The sequence below is a fragment of the Tamandua tetradactyla genome, chromosome 23, assembly GCF_023851605.1.
Source record: "Tamandua tetradactyla isolate mTamTet1 chromosome 23, mTamTet1.pri, whole genome shotgun sequence".
Lineage (NCBI taxonomy): Eukaryota > Metazoa > Chordata > Mammalia > Pilosa > Myrmecophagidae > Tamandua > Tamandua tetradactyla.
In genome coordinates, this window is record NC_135349.1 from 961,020 (window position 1) to 966,543 (window position 5,524).

Here is a 5,524-nt window from a genome sequence, read left to right on the forward strand (position 1 = left end):
CCACTCCCTCTTCTCACTGCCTGGGGCAGGAAGATGGCCTGGAAGGCTGGGTCTGCTCCCCACACACCCTGCCACCTGCCCGTGGGGGCGACAGCCTCTGCCTCCCGTCTCGCCTCCCATCCTGTAGGCACACGTTTCTGGGGAGCTGGATGTGGGTGCTGAGCCTGGCCCCGGGGGCTCAGGATGTGGCTGCAGAGCTTCCAGCCCCGATGGGACCCGCTGCCCCACTACCCATGAAAGAAGGGTCCAGAAGGGCCCCCGCCCATTCAAAGTGACTGCTCCTGCTGTGGAGGGGCGCAGGGCACTGGGGAGGGGCGGGAATGGGGAGGGGTGGGGAGGGCTGGGGCACCGTCTTGCCCCCAGGGGAGGAAGGCAGGCTACCATCCCTCCCCACCTGCTCCTTTCCTGGGGCCCAGAGAGGGGCTGCACCCTGCCCGAGACACACAGCACAGCTGTGCCAAGGCTTGGGCCGGCTCCAGCGCCAGCCCCCTTGCAAACCTCCTGCCAGCTCCACTCTGAGCTGAGGGCAGAGCTTGGGGGAACAGAGAGGTAGAGCTGCCCCAGCCAGCACTAGCAGCGCTGCTCCCCAGCCGTCCCCAGCTGCCACCTGTGGGCTCCTCCGGGCTGGCAGCAGAGGCAGGTGCTGACCGCACCCCTGCTTTACATTGGAGAAACCGAGGCAAGGCGGGAAGGCTCCTGTACAGAGGCCCCCAGCTGGAGAGTGAGGGCTGGCTCTCCACCAGCCCAGCCGCACCCAGGCCCCGGGTGGAGAGAGTCCTGTTTATTTGTTTACACAGGGCGGTGGGGTCCAGATCGGAGCCCAGATGGGGTAAAATCAAGCTAAGTGAGGGAGGGATGGGGGAGGTGGGGGGCCAGGCACCGCCCTCCGCCCTCCGCCCTCCCCACCCGCTGACCCCGCGGGCGCCCCTCCCGCAGCCGCCCAGCCTCAGGTGCGGGGCGCGCGGCGCGGGCGGAGGGGCGGCTCCAGCTGTCGCGCGGCGGTGAATTAGGGGCCCAGGAAGGTGCTGACAGGCACGGCTGGGCGCGCGGGAGGGACGCAGGCCAAAGGCCCGGGGAGGCCGCGGAGCCGCGGGACAGAGCGGCGGCGAGCGACCCCTGCCGGCCACGCGCCCGGACGCGGCAGAGGGGCCTCCACCCCTGCATCACAGGGGCGCGTCCACCCGGAACCCCGCAGAGGGGCCTCCACCCCTGCATCACAGGGGCGCGTCCACCCGGGACCCCGCAGAGGGGCCTCCACCCCTGCATCACAGGGGCGCGTCCACCCCGACCCCGCAGAGGGAACTCCGCCTCGATCCCACAGGGGCGCCTCCACCGGGGGCCCCGCAGAGGGGCCTCCACCCGAACCCGCAGGGGCGCGTTCACCCCACGTGCAAATGGTGCCAGGACAAGCTCCTCCTGGGTGGGGTGATGCCCACGCATGGGCTGCAGGCTTCCTGCGCGCTGGCGCCCTCTGCAGGCGTTCCCGTGTATTAAGTCCTATTTCAGAGGCCAGGAGAGTGGGGCATAGAGAGGACAGGCAGCTGACCCTGCCAGGTGGTGGCCGGGTGGCATCCGAGCCTGCTGCCCGAGTGGGATTACCAGGTCCTGCTGCGGGGCAGGATGGCACGGGGAGGCAGGGGGCCCGCAGGCACCCTCTGAGGTGTGACTCGGACACATCCCCCCATCTCTGGGTGCAGCCTTGACCTTAGTCAACGAGGGCGAGGCCTGTCAGCTGAGATGTGGAGTGGGGACAGGTGAACCAGGGGAGAGGCAACACGGACAGCCCCAGGGAGAGCCGGGAGCACCCAAGCCGGGGCCTGGTTTCCTGGAGGTCCAGCCCCTCTGGACCCTTCCGGGTTTGGGATGAGGGCCCTCGTGGGGGGAGCCCGCCTCCCCCGTGGCCGAGCCCCGCCCAGTGCAGACACACTTGGAAGGTGTGAAATAACAAAGGGGAGGCAGAGCCAAGGGCTCCGCAGAGTCGTGGGGAAGTTGGCAAACAGTTCGGCTGCTGGCTCACGGCCCCCACTCCCCAGTGCCTCGCCATCGCCATCCCCCTCCTCCCAGGGACAGAGACGGGGGAGGGAGAGGAGGCAGAGAAAAGGCGGGAGAGCCACACGGACGGGCTCCCACTACCAGGCAGAGACAGACAGACGGAAACCGAGCGAGACGCAGGGTCAGGTGCTCCAGCTGAAAGGTGCCGATGGAGCAGATGGGGGAGGAGGGGAGCTGTGCTGCGGGAACAGAGAAGTCTTCCTCTGGGGTGTTTGCACAAAGGCTTTTCAAACAGCCTTTGTCTAAACCTGCCCATGGCCCAGCCACTGCGGCCAGCAGTGACCACTGGGTGGCCTGCGGGCTCTGCCGGCCCAGCTCTCTGCCTCAGCCCGGGAAGGGCAGTTTGAGCACAGAGATGGCACTTCTGTCCCCTGCAGGGTTGGGACACCGGGAAGGGGTAAGTGTCCCTCCACCACGCTCAGTGGTTCCCAGCCCAGTCCTGAAGCTGACCAGTCCACCAGCCACACCCGGTCAGAGTTGAAGCTCTTGGCAGCCACCCTGCACAGCTAGGGAGGAGCAGAGGCATGGAATCGGAGAGAGGACCATGAAAGAGATGTTGGCCTCTGCTTGAATACCCCTGCTGATGGGGAGCTCACTACTCCCAGATGCAGCCTGCTTTCTCTCTAGGTGTCTCAAAGAGTTAGAAAGTGCATTCTTAGTTTGAGCTGATTCTGTCACACACATAGACACACACATGCACACAAGCACACATAGGGGCCACCACACCACAGGCAGACACTACCCTGACAGACTCTTACAGAGCGCGTGCTGTGTTTCCGGGCAGATGTGGGTGCTGGAGTCGGAGGCGTGAGCGGGATGAGGTCGCCTCATGCAGCTGCCTTGTTCGGAACCCAGAGGTGGGGAGAAGGTACAGCCTGAATCTGCACCACCCACAAAGGCCAAACCAGTAAGAGGCAAGGAACCAGTGTTTATTCAGAGACCTCAGACCTCCTTATGACAATGGGGGGGGGGCTTACAAAGGAGGAAACTGAGGCTCAGAGGGCTTAGGGCTCTGTGCTGGGCTCCAGGTGGGTTTCCCCTGGGCATGGGAAAGGTTCCGAGACAAACCATGTGACCCAGTTCAGGCCGATGAGCGCCCCTGGTAAAAGTGAGGCAGGTCCCCTTTCCTGCTGGGCTCGATGCTGGAGCCTTGGCAGCCCCGTTGCCATTAAGAGGGAGCCAAGAAAGGCACCAGTGGTCAGAGCATCAGAACTGAGAAAGGGAAGCGGTCCGGGTCCCGATGACAGCCAGCGATCTCCTGGATTCGGCCATGCCTGAAGCTGGAAACCACTTAATTTTCACCTTTGTAAAATAACAAACTCCTTTGGCTTGAGCAGGTTGGAATGGAGTTTTCTATCGCCAGAGACCTAAAGAACAGAGTGAGTAATGGTTCAAAGGGTGTATTGGGCATAAGAGGGTTATTGTGCATAAGCAGCATCCCTAAGCACGGATGGTGAGTAGGGGTGGGGTGGGTACAGGGGGAGGGACGCCCACTGTCAGTGACCACTGGCTTTTTATGGAGTGCTGAGAATGTGCTAAGTGAAGAGACTGACCCGGATCTGCTCACTGAATCTTTACAGTGTGAAACAGGGTGTGCCGCTATCCTGTACACTGATCTGAATAAATAAGCTAGCTGCTACGACAAATAAGCCCCATTAAGTGTGGATGACTTCACACGCTCGTCAGCTGCAGAGTCCAAGTGGGTTCCACAGTCAGCCCTCGTGTGTTGAGGCAGGGCTGGTGCCTTCCACTCGGGATCTTCACCACCACCCCCAGCCATTAGGGCCTGCCTGGGGGCTGACAGGAAGGGAGTGAGAGGAGGAGTGCCCTGGGAGGGTCCTTGGCACCACGTCTGCCCATGGCTCAGAACTCAGACACGTGCTGTGCCGAACTGCCAGGGGGGCTGGGAAATGCAGACTTCTGGGGGTAGGGGTTTGTGGAGTCCGGGCTCCTAAAAAGGGTGACGCTAGGAGCTGGCTGTGGGCAGGGCCCTCCTTCTCAGGGGGCCACCCAGGGTGAGGCAGAAATGTCTTTGAACTGTGGTTCCAGCGAGTTCTGGAAGGATCCAGAAGGCATGTTTGGGGCAGCCCCTACTGGGATCCTGCCAGACACCCATGTCCCTGTCTTGGGGGGCTGTCCGGGGCCTGGAGGTCCCAGGCAGGGCTCGGGGGCTGAGGCCTCCTCCCCCAGATCCCAGCGAGCCCCAAGCTGCAGCAGCAGGAGTTCCCGTTTGTCAAGAATTCAATTGGGGGGAGCTGTTATTAATTTCATAGGCTTGAGTGGGGGGCTGCCTGGGGGTGAGAGCGGTGGGGGGGCGGCCATCCGCAGCTCCTCGGCGAGGCTTTAATGAGCTGCCTGCAGGTGCTAGCAGCAGCGTGATAGGTGCTACTTCCCCGCGTGAGGAATCAGCGCGGCGGACACGCGCTCCGACACTTAAACCAAGTGTCAACCATCGCCAACATGGCGTTTAATCAAATACAATTAAATATTTATTACATTTTTGTAGCATTGTATTTAAAACACATCCGTCCCCTGCTGGCTGCCCCTTCTGCGCCCCCCCTGAGGTTTTAAGCCCAGACCCCCCCCCCCCACATCTCTCGGGAGCCACGGCCGCACCGAGATGGGACCAATACGGGACGCGTGTGCACGGCGTCAGGGAGTCAAGGGGCCTCCTGCGAACGCTGCAGAGATCCCGCTTTGGGGCCACCTCCCATCGGGCCAGCCTCTTCCCTTCGGTCTCCAGTTTAAACTTTGACTCCGGAACGCGGCGAGCCCATCCTGCAGGATAAGCCCAGGGGAAAGGCCCGCTGAGAGCCTCAGCCTCGCCCACGCCTGCCCGAGCGGGTCGGCCCCATTGCCGCCAGCCCAGGCCTGGGGTCGGCGTCACTCAGTCAGCGCCGGTTCATTTTAACCCAAATCGTTCACTCCCGGGTGTGTCCAGCAGCGTGAGGCGCAGGACCCCGGCCCTGACCTTGAGCTCAGGTCCAGGCAGGAAACGAGGCTGACCCCGGAAAGTGGAAGCAGAGTGCCCAGAGGGGAGGACCCCAATTTACAGGCCTGTCCGGGGGAGCGGTGCCTCTTCCTGTCTCGTGCATGGAGGCGTCTGGGATGCATTGCCGGGATGTGGACTGGGATTTTCCCACAATGCTCTGCGGCCTCCCCAGCTGGCCGAGATCAGACCTCAGAGCCTAGAAGGTCGGGAAGGGATGCTGGGCCTGAGCAAGAAGACCACGGGAGCCACGGCAGGTTCTTGAGGGAGGGCCAGGACAAAAAGGAGGAAGCCAGTGTCTGGGGAATAGAGAGAGAAGCTCAGGGGGCTGGGGGGGTGGCTGCTTAGGGTGCTGCCCGGGAAGATGTTGGGACAGGCCTGATTCCCAGGATGGGGTTGATGGAAAGCACAGAGCACCCATCCACAGCTTCCTGCTGCCCTCAGGATCAAGCCCAAACTCTTCCAGCCTAGGCACCCGTGCGG

At 62.9% G+C, this 5,524-nt stretch overlaps 1 long non-coding RNA gene across 1 annotated transcript; it reads right to left on the reverse strand.

Moving 5' to 3' along the window:
* Nucleotides 1-2,983: 2,983 nt before the first annotated feature.
* LOC143666874 (uncharacterized) lies at nucleotides 2,984-5,307 on the reverse strand. The gene is made up of 3 exons (XR_013167761.1): nucleotides 5,106-5,307; nucleotides 4,669-4,830; nucleotides 2,984-3,419 (listed from the first exon to the last, which is right to left on the reverse strand). It is a non-coding gene; the product is annotated as an uncharacterized LOC143666874 (long non-coding RNA).
* Between the last annotated feature and the right edge of the window lie 217 nt (nucleotides 5,308-5,524).